Below are 13,574 nucleotides of genomic sequence, written 5' to 3' on the forward strand. Positions count from 1 at the left end.
TTATAACTTTTATTATTGTTTGAGAAACCGATAAAAAGAAAAACTGATTGTTTCAGAGAAAGTGATTCTGGAACTATTCCATTTTTAAAATCATTATGTTAAAATTTTGTGCTCGTTTTCTAGCTTTAATATTTTTAAAAACAAAAAGCATATAAAAATTCAGGCATTAAATTTGCTTTAAAATTTTTTATAACTTACAAATTGTAGCTGTTAAACAATAAGTTAACCAGAAAGTATCTAATGGTTTTTTTTTTATAATGACCTAAACCAGAGAACGATCAATCTCCAATTTAGTACCCCCAGAGGTATAATTTGTTATGGGACATGGAGGACTTTGTGATCCGACAAATTTAATGTACGGTAGAAAGGCAGTCAGTCTGTGATTTGTGAAGTGAACTAGTTCTCGAAGTGGTTTCGGTGATATGAACAGTTGGCGACGTGATTATCGGCGATATGAGCCAAACCGATTTCTTTGAGTTCCAAGCTATATTTTATGAAAACCTATATTTTGTCGAATAATGAGACAAATACATAAATAACTTTCATACATAGAAATGTTGTTCTATTTTAAATAGATGCGATAGAATAAGCTCATTAAAACTAAATATATAAAAACTGAGTTTCGTTTGGATAAATAAAACGCATGAAAACAACTTAAGTCATCTTCATTCATTATGTGCTGCAACATTTTTTTTTTTATTCCTTTCGGTTAGAAGCATAAATAAATTTTTATTGCCGCATTAATTCACCTTTAACCATGGCTGCTCCATCCACAGTCATTCCAGGGTCGTCGTTTTTATGGTTCTTGCTCAGATTTATTTTAGCATGCGCCTTAGATATATTCTGCGCAGGAATAAATAAGATATTTATAGTGAAATTAAATTAAGTAATAGATTATCGAAGAACATTTGTTAAATGAAATGTTTTACACAATGAATAACTGTGTTGGCCTTCTTATATGAAAATAATTTCTAGTAGCAACACACTGTTTGTTAAACATAAACGTTATACTTGCTGAATGTAAATTACTTCTTTTTATTAATAGGGCGTGAGCTTCTGACACCATTCTAGAAAACTTCTCAAGTGAAATATACTTCTTTTTTTATGCAGGGGTCGAATAAGAATTATATTTCTAGTTTCGAGGCACATAAATACATAAATAAAAGAAGATAGTAAGCTTTGCCAACAGATTTTATTTATTTTTGCGCATCAAAAAGTCTTAAATTTATTTATTTATTTTTTTTAGTTGTACAATATATAAGCTTGAGAATTTAATTGCTTGCAAATTTCTGCATTCGGGTGATAAATTTGCAACTTCATTTTTATGTACTTTTTTACTCATTTTAATGAACTTTACAAACCTGTAAAGAGACGAAACACAGTTGCAATTCTCGGATTTGATGAGTTCTGTCAAGTCAATTGTTAGAAGCAGTTGCACAATACGCTCGCGAAACCAAGTTAATTTTTATGCATAGAATTCAGTAAAATTATATGGACGAAATTCTTCTTGGGACGCTAATGGAGCACTAAGAGGGCAATGAATAATCGTTGTAACTTTTAAATAATAACTTTTAAAATTCAATTTCTTAATTGTACAATATATACGATTGCGTGTTTAACTGCTTGCGAATTTCAGCTACTTCGGTCAATGAACTTACAATGTTTTTTATTTTAATGAACTTGCAAACCTGTAAAGAGACGAAACACAGTTGAAATTCTCGGATTTGATGAGTTCTGTCAAGTTTTGAAGGCAATTAGAGGACGCTACTTGCTAGATCAAGCTAATTTTTATGCACAGAATTCAGTTAAATGACTTACAATTTTTTAAGTGTTACCATTTTGTTGTTCAATTGCAATGTTTGCTCATTTTAAATGTTTTTCATTCGAAAAGGAAAAAGGTTTTTTTAAAAAAAGTTTTTTTTAAAGGAAAAAAAAAAACTAAGCCTAAATTATACTATTTTCTGCAAGTATAGGAATTAAATTATTTCATTTATTTTAGGTGTTATTGATATACAGATTTAAATAGAAAAAAGAGAATCTTATTTTACTATAGTTTTTCAATCCGAATTAAGTTTATTTAGAAAAAAATAATTATTGTAGCTTAATAGATTTTGTATTCGACATCATTCTTGATAGATATGTGCATTCGACTTTCTTAATAGATCTGTGCATTCGACATCACTCATAAAATAGATGCGTTTTAAAATTAAAATGAATTTGAACATTTTAAAAAAGATAATAAACTATACTGTTATACCATGCAGTACCAGATTAAAACTTTTATTTTTTTGCAAACCTACACTGAGGAAAAAAGCATGGTGAGAACTATAAGAATATGGTAAAATTTACCGTACTTCTGGCTCTAAGGGAGGGACCAAAAAACTCGGTAATTTCGATCGAGGCGCTTTGATAAGGATTTTTATAAAACTAACAATAAAATATGTTTTTATGAGTCAAAATTTGGTAAAAGTGGTAAAATCTGGTAATTTTATCATGATATCTTAGAGCATGGTTCGAAAATCCTTTATTAGGCTGAATTATACTTTTCAGTTTTGCATGTTTTACTAAATGTGTGATAATAATAACTATAATTTCGAAAACCAGTGTTTACGGCACACCGTTTTCATATGTAAGAAAAAATTACCAATACTAAAAGAATACAAAAAATTCTAATTCTAAATTAACAAAACTTCTTTGAAAAAAAAAACGCTCTTAAAAGCAGCAGAAATTTCAAAAAAAGAAAGAATAAATGTAGCAATAAAGGAAACGAAGGAAATAAAAATAAAAATATGATCACCGAATCCGACGTCTTCAAGGCGTACCGGCCCGGTAGCCATAAAACAAAACCTTCTCTATTGAGAGAGAGGGCAAATGCCTAAATTAACTCCCTCAGTATCCCGAAGCTTTTGCATAGAAGTCCAGGAAAAGAAACATGAAATACATCGAATCAATTCAGAAAAGAAACTCAAACAAAATCATCAGAAAATAGAAACTCACATCAACCAAATGAATAGTTTGAATAGCATATATTTTGGTTTTGTTAACTAGAATAATGTGTTTTTTATTATTGTTGTTATTAGAAACATCATTACCATACAGAACGGTAATTTTACCAGAATTTTTTTCCGTGTACAAATCACAATACCTGTGATATTTATTTATTTATTTTGTCATAGGCCTTGTTATCAGTCCTAACATATCCAAGGAGTAAGGTTTTGACGTAACCATCATTTGACGTAACTTGAAATGATGAAATTTATGATATTTCCTAGAAATTTACCACCAAAATAAAATAAAGGAAAGTGTTGAAAAAAATCACGAAAATTTCCCAAGCGTGATAATATTTTGCCTTTTATATACCGATTCACGAAATACTTATGCAAATAATTATCGTAAATTTTTTTTAACACTATAACTATTCTTTTCTCAAACAATATTTTTTTTCGTTTATCTTTGTTGTACGCTTAAGTTTTCTGACAGACGGGAGTAACTCTTTTGAAAATAAATCTAGAAACTACATTACCTTTTTTTATTTCAGATATGCTTAATATTCTCTACTCTCGTTTGTATGTTTTGCGTGTGTTTACATACATAAGTTCTTTAGGCTTTCTCTGATTTATAAAGCATTGTATTAAAACTGTATAGGAGAACATAAAAATTTTAAACACATTTATAAAAAATGAATTGCTTTTAGAGAAAGAATAAAATGGAAGAATTTGAAAAACTTACAAAATCTAATTGCGGTAAAAAATTCTGGATCAAATTGGGTAAAAAATGCTAGCACCCTGGTTGTATCATCCTTAAAATCCATTTTACCAAAAAATGTAATTTCACCGTAAAATTTTATACCGTAATATTTTATTAAAAGTGACTGTACAGCAAATATTACTGTAAATGTTTCGGTATATAAAATTTTTTATTCTGTTAAATTTTACGGTAAAAAGTACCGGCATTTAGGGTGTCGGTGTGTTTTACAGTGCACAGTGAAAATAATTCTAAAAAAAGTATAAAAATAATGTTTTCAATATACAAAAATAATACTAAAAATATACCATAAATATTTTTTAAATGTCTATCAAACATTTATAATCTATGAAAGTTAAGAAAGAACCTTTCATTTATCCTTCTGCAATGTCGAAAATGCCTTTATTGAAGCAAAATTTTGTTTATATTTTCTAATGAAATGGTTTAAAATACTATTGTTAACAAAATATCAATATGATTCTGCCTATTTATGAATTAATTATTTAGTCTATCAAATAGCAAGAACAAAATAAAAAGCATTGAAGACAAAAAAGAATTTAATTTAATTGTAAACGAAATTTTTTAAAACACCATTCTACGACGTAGAAAATGCTATTATGTATGTATATATTTTAAATTTTTGGGCAGCGATCTTTTAGCAAAAGAAATAATATGTAATTTAAAACAGTTTAAAATAAACATGGCAGAAATGTTTTCGTCACACTAAAAAGTTATATTTTACAAAATTACAAAAAAGAAACATTTTTAGAATCAAACAGAAGCTATGTTTCATTTTTGAGAAATAAAAATTACTTACGGAAAGTAAATGAGAGTTTTTATCCAATACGTGTTGTAATGATTTGACAAAAATTTATAAAATCTGCTAAGAGACAGAGTTGATCAAATCACATAACCATGTTTTTGTGGCCTTCATTTCAAATATAATGCAAATTATGTCATCTTTATAAACTTAATGCACCTGACCTTTAACAAATTAATAAATAAATTTTCATGACATATTATGAGACATATTTTTAAAAAAAATATGGTTCAGACTTCGGTCAGCAATTACTTACCCAAAAAAGAGGATATCTTTGTGCTACACTTTGTGTTACATAGACTAAAGCGAAAAACATATAATAAAGCACAAATACAAATAAAGCACAAATACAGAACAGAAATGTACATTTTCTCTAAACAGGCACCTTCTTCAGTGTCTTAACACCAAATGAGGAATATACTTGTTTTGAGAGCTATAGTATGTCCGTTTCAATACTTTATTTATGGTTTATTCATGCTGTATTTTGCTTTAATGATTACTAAATTCATTCACATTCACCATCAATATATGATGAATGTTGGCGGATTTTAGAGTGACATTTGGCGATGATGCAAATGAGAGAAAAAAAAATGATATTTAACAAGCAATTGAAACAAACGCTGAGCGACTGTGAATGCTGTCATTCATCAATAAATATCGACATACTCCTGATATATCAGTCTTTTACAGGAACTTATAGTGAACCTTTACTTTATTACGTATCCTTTTCAATATCTGGTTTAGCTATTTCATATGCCTTTAACACAGACTTGATTTCTCTTGACGAACTCGATGTGATGATAGATCGCTTATGGCATGTGTGAGACCATACTTTAAGAAAAGCACTTTCCAATAGTGTGAACTGGATGACTAGAATTTCATGTTAGATTTCTAATTTCACCCAACAAATGCTTAATAGATTTGAGATTTGGGAGTTGATAAAGTTAAGTATCAATCATGTATCAATAAAAGCATGAAAGTGGTTATTATATGTATACGTCATTGAACAGTCGACCCAATTTTTGGGTTTACGACTACTAATGTTCAACTCCGTAGCCTTGTAATTTTTGAACCAATCCAGAGGACAAGGAAACTCCTGGATCAGTACCCCCAGAGGAATTGATTTGTTGTAATGATTTCGGTAAAATTAACAATAAAATAGGGTTTTATAATGTGTGATAAAAATTTGGTGAAAGTTATTAAATTTCAAATTTATCATTATACCTTAGAGCGTGGCATAAAAAAAATTTATTCGGTGAAATTTGCTTTACAATTTTGTATTTTTTACTAAATGTGTAGTATTAAGAAATATAATTTTGAAAACAAGAATTTCCGGTGAACCATTACCATATGAACGGAAAAATCGTCAAATGAATGGTTTAAATACCGTATATTTTGATTTATTTAACAGTTTTTTTTTTTTTTACAAGAAATATCATTACCATACAGAATATCATATAATACCTTAGAGTATTTAGGGGTTTAAGGCGTTTCAAGTTCAATTTCATCAGAATTTATTCTATTTGTAATATACCTTTTTGAATCAATTTTCGTTGTATCAATTTCGTTTTTGTATTAATTTTCGTTTCATTCGATGAAATACACGTGATAACCTCACTATATATTTGTTTTTCAGAATCTCGATTGTTGCCTAAATATAAAAATAATTTTGAATATGAAATTTCAAAAGCAGTAAAAATAATATTTTTCTTAAATGGGATGAGCAACTAAAAATGTGAATTTTGTGTCCATGTTTTGAACTCTTATTAATCCTATATTGTACTGCACTTAGTTTTCTTTTTTCAAATCTCTTACTTGAAAAAATAAATGAATAAAACTAATTTTTTTATATTTTAATATATGAGTTGGAGTTTTTTTTTATTAAAACAACGTTATACAACATTAGTCTTGTGACAAAAAAATTTATAATCGTTAACATGATAAAACCTCGAATAATTAATAGTATGATAGTAAATTCAAACTGTGAATTAAATATATTATCTCTTTAAATTTGCCCATCCAGATTTCAAATTAACTAAATAACTAATTAAGTAAGAAACTATCTGACTATTAGACTTCAAAATTAAACACCAGAAAAAGATTAAAGTAATCGAAAAACATTTATATTACCATTGCTAGCTGTAGTTGTATATCCCATATTCAAATAATTACAAAATGGAGTACATGTATATTACACGCATACTGGATTAATCTCCAATAAAATAAGCACCTGCTTTTCGGGTCAACTATAATAAAGATAGTCTACTGAAGATAACATATACAAGGCTTAGTTGGAGTAAAAGGGTTGCGTCTTTAAAAACGAATATAATTTGCATGCTGTTCAAAAGTTGTTATATTTTCATTAATATTTTTTTGTTGTTGAAATTTTTAGTTAAACAGGAATGTTGTATTTCTAATTCTTTATATATTCAATATATTGAGCCACGTTTACGACCCCGCTTGTCTTTAGTTTTAAAACATTTATTTTGCTTCATTCTTATATAGCGCTACAGCCCATAGTGAAACTTGGCTTGTTAAAGGATGTTGTTCCACATCGTTCTGCTCTTACAATTAAATTGAAGATTTACTGAAATTTTATACATAGTTGATTGGAACCGTGATGGCTCAGGGGATAGAGCGTCCGCCTTCCATTGAGGTGACCCAGGTTCGAATCCCATCAATGGCTGTACTACGGAACAAAAGATTAGATACATCGTAACTTTGACAGTCATAATTACAGAAAAAATAATCGAATCACTCTACTAAAGTAAATATCTCTATAAGAACTGCGGTGTAATATTTTATGGTAAAAATGGATTTCACGGATGAAGTGTCCGTACTTTGTACCGTAATTTGATCCGAAATTTCTTACAGTGTAGTTAACTTAATTCAAATTCTTTGCAAATAGTTTTGATAAACTTCTGATATATAAATATAAAACTTTAAAATCGCTAAAACAATTCAGAAGATAGCGACAAAACCTGAACTAAAGTTTGTTTTATGTTCTTTATTTTATGTTAAAGCTCTTTAAAAATAATTTAAAATAAGCCTAAAATCAGATGAAGGTTTTGTCTGCAAACCCGCATCCTGCTTTTTCTTTGAGACAAGAAAAAGTGAAAACATCTTTTTGCCCTCTATACGACCTTTATTCTATTTCAGAATGTACTAAGGGGCGAACTTCCCTGCCCAGATGTTTTGGGAAAAAAACAACCCTACCCTGCTGCAAGGGGGAAAAAAACTGCATGATTCTATATGACATTTGAAGAAGAAAAAAAAATACTATTCTGGAATGATAGGGTTAAAACCATCTTGAGCATGGAAATGAAAAGGTCACATCGTTTTTTATTTTTTAAAACCTTATTCAAGGTTATTTCATTTTATTTTTGAAAAAAAATGGAATAGTCAGCAATCAAATCATAGACTAAATATAAGTTATTATCATTGGTATTTTGAAATGCTTATATAATGATTTGAAAACCGGTATATAAATTGATGTTTATAGATAAAAGTATTCAGAAGCCCAAGTTGTTCGAAAAATAACTTGAATACTTTTTCTGATGAGCTGACTTTTAAAAAAAAATAATTTTATCTTAAAAAAGCATTAAAAATGGTTTTAAATATATTATGTTGAGTTTAGTGAGATTTTGCAATAAAAATGACGGAGTATTAAGTACAACATCGTAAATTACTCAAAAATATTAATAAAAAAATAAGATTATGGTATCTAAAAAAAATTGCTATAAAATGCACGAAAGGTATGTGTTTTAGTCGTTGGAAGATTCAATGCTTTAAATCTTTTAAAATAAAAATGAAATAAAAAAAAAGAATTGTAAGCTTAACGGAATGTTATTAGCAAACAAAAAAACACCCTATTTCGAGTAAACGATTTTATAAAAAATGAAGCTTTAGAATCATTTTCGTTTTTATATTTTAAATCTTTCCTTTTTAATATCACAGAAAAATCAAGATACTTTTTTGTTCACTGCTCATGATTCTACAGAATAAATATTAAATTTAATGATCTATTTACTTATGAAAACCAAAAAAGTACTGTTAGTAAATTTAGTGAATAAAAGTACTTTTTATTCACTGCTCATTATTCTACAGAATACATATTAAATTGAATTATCCATTTACTTACGAGTACCAAAAAAGTACTGTTAGTTACACTTCTGGCTGAATAAAAGAAAAAGAAAATTAAGTTGCAACATATTTAATCTTAAAGCTTTACCTTAAATGAGTTGTAATTTTTTTTTACACTGATACAAAATCCTAAAAATTAAACTTATAAAAAAATGTAGTAACACTTGGCAGTTAAAAAATTGAGGAAAGGGTAATTTTATGCATTTAAAAAGGCTATGCAATACTTTTAATGCAAAAAAACTAGTTATTATATAAAAAATTATATAAAATATATTATATAAAAATATATTACATGAAAAAGTTAAACAAAATTAAAATAACAATATAAGTAAAATAAGTTAAAATAACAATATAAAAAAACATTTATAATTTTTCCAGGTGTTTATTAAATCAACTTGATTAATTTTTCTTATATCTATCTCATTCAAATTCTATACCTGCGTAAAAATTTAAGAATTTTCGAACACTAATAATACTAATAATATCCCTCCATTAATTTAATAGATATTCCTATGATAATAAAACGCTTGAATTTAAAATATGCATTTTAAATCTTAATTAGATATTAAAATTTCTTCGGATTAGAAACTAGAAGGTATAATTTGATATGAATTAAGCATCTCATACATTTTTTTAACAATTAATAACAATCGCCAATTTTAAAAACCTTGTTTTCGAGTCTCGACGACTTCTAAATTTTAAGAGGCTTTTTCTCTTACAATGTTGGAATCCAGGTGAAAGTTTTAGTTGTCATTTTCTCAACGTTTTATTCTAAACAAACTTTTGATGATATAGTATCATCTAATAGCGCTATACATTCAAATAAAGGAGAAAAATGTGTCACTTTATTAGATTAGAAGAAATAATACTTGACACCACTTTTCTGTTTTTAGTTTTCTTTTAATTCACTCTTATTATTGTATAAACTGATGAAAGCTGATTTGGATTCTGTTGAAAAATCCTCGTAACATAAATGACTAAAAAAAAAAAAGGAGGTTTTTCATAAAACCAAACATAAGTTAATGTTTAATACTGAACTAAGTTCAAAAACAGGGTGATTGCAGAATTGTATTGGTGTAATTTGTCAGAAAAAAAAACCCAGTTAAAATACTGGAAAACATCAGTATTATTTCTTATTTTAATTGAACGGAGACTTTCTATTTTACGTTTTCCGAAAGATACTCATAAATGGAGTTAGTATTCATCATCAATTTATGTTTGAAAATGAAATAAAGTTGCTTAAAAGCACGGGCGTCATAGATGGGGGGGGGGGGTGTATATGTCCCCCTCAACAATTCAGACAAATACAGAAAACATTAATGAATCATCATCGATTTAAATTCCTCAAAGTTAAAAATAGAACTTAAAATTTCCCTTCTTCCTTTCCCCCCCCCTTTGATCATAAATTAGTTCGGTAGGCAAGAAAGAGATCAAATAAAAAACGACAAATCTATTATCTAATTATTTTATAAATACATCATTTAATAAATTTATATTCTATATCCTTAATGTTTGCAACCTATTACTGGAAACATAGGATTACATATAGGAAAATCATCATCCATTAATTTCAGTTTCTAATATATTTATCTTTTTGTGCGGATTTCAGCAGAAATAATCGCAGCACAATGTAGCTATTTGTCAAAAATTAAAACCCAGCATGCTCTTGTCCGCCCCCACACTCTTTATACAAATATACTGAAGGTTTGTTAAGACAAAGATGCAGACACAATGAAAAACCGAAGCATGCCTATCCAAAGATTCATTATGCAATGAGGATCATATCTTATTTGATTGCTCGCATTTGACCTTCAACTTGACAGGGATCTGAACATAATGTTCACGTTTAAAAAAAACTCGGAAGTTCAAACTTTTTCCTACACCAAATCAATTATTTCCTGTGATGTTTCCTCCGAACTTAACTCTAGCTTTGACAGCTGAATTTATAACCGTAGTCACTAAAATCTCTTAATAAATAAATAAAATAAGTAAATATTTTTTCGGTGTCATGAAATTAAATTCTTTGATATCTAATCCAAGATTGAAAAATTATTTTCTTTAGAAGAATATTATATGGATTTTTAAATTAAGGATAACTTTGATTTTGGTTTTGTAGCTTTAGTACTATTACTAAGACTGCTCATCGAAGGCTCAGTTGTCATATCCGATACAGCTTTTTAGCGAATTACTTGTAGTATATCTATTGATGGTTTTCAACAGTTATTAAGACTGTTAGGTTACGTTTTACTCATCTTTAAACAGCGCTCTTTCTGTGATCAATGAATATAGTGCAAAATGCCAAAATGTAGACCACAGTTTTGTAACAATTATTTTTGAATCAAATTTTGTAATATTTGTAGCCTGCCGTTGCATTTTTAAGCTAATCACTCTAACGCTGCATTGTTTGGGCTTCTAGAAATATACAAATATTGGAAATTATTTATGTATTTCTTTTTTTTTTATTGAGGGAGAAAATTTTTCCATGTAAGCAATTATAATAACAGTAATAATTCTTGAAATTTCTAATTTCTGTCCGTTTTGAATGGTTTAAAATTTTAGCTTTTCTTTGAGTTTAAGGATCACAAAATGTGGCTTTTATTTTTTTATATTCTTCCCAGTAAGAGCTTCGTTGGCATCCATCTTACAGAATAATAGCATATATACTGTTACGGTCAATGTGAATAGTTGTTTAATATTAATACTAACAGGTCAATATTAATAAGAACCAAATGATCCGATTAAAGTGAGTAATATAAGCGAATTTATCACTTTAACCGTTATTATTAATAATAACCAATGAAGTTTCGCCAATGTCATTCCTTCGCAATTTTATTGGGGATATTTCCGTATCGTCATCTGCCACTCCAACTACAATCGCCAAGTTTAAAATTATAGCTTTACTTCGAGTTTAAGGATCTCAAAATGTGGCTTTTTATTTTTCTTGTAGTTGAGAGATTCGAAAAACATCCTTATGAAAGATAGATACAGATGATTCTTAATTAATTTTAGTGAGTACCTGAATTTAATATGAAATATTTTAATGCTGGGGAACAAATGTAAAACACTGGAATTTTTCCAAATCTTAGAAAAACAACGTTTTTTCGATGATTTTTCAGACTCTTGAATAACAAAAGTTTATTTTTATTAAAAGTTTCTAGTTTTTGTACTTCTAATAAAAATTTTATTGTGTCTTTTGTTATAGTTAAAAACACTTTAAAAAGTCTTAAAATTTTTTATAGCTACAGAAATGTTTATGATTAGGGTGACCAGATTTTTTCGGGCAATTCCGGGGACACTCATCTCTACCCCTCCCCCCCAATTTTATCGACAGAAAAAATTGGAAAAAAAATTTGATCATTTATCTTAAAAAATATTTATTTTTTTCGTTTACATTTTTTTTATAATTTAGTATATAAATTATATCGTTAAAATCGTGATCATAACATTTTTACACAATTTTAAAATCTGTTAACAAAACAATTGTATTGCTTTTAAAATTATACTATTTCTAAACACCGTATTTTTTTGAAAAATGAATCTTCTTTAAAATTTCAGGATTTTTTTTGAGTAATTGAGAAAATATGTCACATGAAAAATCAAAATTAATCAGTACAGATAAAACCGCTTTCACTGTATTCACATCCATTCGAGATTTTTCTTTAGTTCAATAGTTATTTATGCGCGAAAATACCCGTTCTACAGGCGCATTGCTGCTTGGCCAGCACATTGCAAGCTCAACAATTCGTTTGATATTTGTAAATGGTATATTGTTTTTTTGAAAATAATTGTTTATTTCGCGCCATTTGTCTGTTATGTGTACGGATTGGTATCATTTATCGTCTTTTGAATCCAAATAACCTTCAGGATAAGTAAACTCGTCAAATAAATCGTCGGAATTAACATTCAAAATTGCACATTTTGAAGAGAGAGACAGAACTGCCTCGTCGAATTCAGACCGTGAAGGCTTACAATCTAAAAGAAGGCACTTCAAATCAGACATATCATCGTTGTTATCGTTCCAAGCTTCTAAATATGAAATCGCAGCTTCATAGAATTCTTTCGAAGCTTCTAAATAAGAATCTTCAGTAATGATATTCTCAGCAATCAATTTAGTCAATTCAGGTTTTACAACAAGTGGAACAAATTTGGCATTCCTTTGTGCTTTCAATTTAAATATCAAATCCTTGACAACCGCTCCAGATTCAATAGCACATTTGTCATCGCTTTCAATTTTCAAGATGCTTTGATTAAAAATTGCTGCATGCGAATGCGCAAAAAACAACCATAACTCGGTTGTTTCACTCTCAAAATAATTCTTCAAGATTTTTGGGCACTTTTTTTCAGACAACATAAATTCTTTAAGAGATGAATAAATTTTAAGAATTCTTTCTACAGCAGGAAGTAATGTTAACCACCTAACATGAATGTGTCCTAAAATTTGATGATATTCTTGGTCAGCATACTCACAAAATTCTTTCAGTCTTTCAATTCGGACTGTGTAAATTTTAAAATAACTAAAAAGTTTAGATACCATAACTTCAATATCTACAGGCAAACAATCAAAATCAGTTTTAGCGCCATTATGTATAATATGCGCATTACACCCAAAACCAAAAATATCTCTTCCTAACTCAGTTTGAAGTTTAGTATGAACATTTTCTGTTCCTCTTCTTAACAATCCTCCAAAATTAGTGTTAGTATTATCCGCAGACAAACCAGCCATTTTATCCTTCAATTGGAACTCGAATAGTGCGTTTAATATTTCTGAAGATAAAATCTTTGCAGTTTCTCCTTTAATTTCGTTTAGTGATACAAGTTTATTATTAATTGGATCTTTAGCACAGTCCCACTGAAAATACCGCACTAA

At 28.2% G+C, this 13,574-nt stretch overlaps 1 long non-coding RNA gene across 1 annotated transcript in view; it reads right to left on the minus strand.

Annotated features, from left to right (window-relative positions):
- The window catches only part of LOC139425554 (uncharacterized), a 54,050-nt gene extending 48,910 nt beyond the window's left edge, over window positions 1-5,140 (minus strand). The window contains exon 1 of the long non-coding RNA XR_011636763.2: window positions 4,821-5,140. This is a non-coding gene — a long non-coding RNA (uncharacterized LOC139425554). The remainder of the gene's footprint in view (window positions 1-4,820) is intronic.
- Window positions 5,141-13,574: the final 8,434 nt, after the last annotated feature.

Source organism: Parasteatoda tepidariorum, chromosome 3 (assembly GCF_982258835.1).
Source record: "Parasteatoda tepidariorum strain Cologne lab strain chromosome 3, Ptep-v5.0, whole genome shotgun sequence".
Lineage (NCBI taxonomy): Eukaryota > Metazoa > Arthropoda > Arachnida > Araneae > Theridiidae > Parasteatoda > Parasteatoda tepidariorum.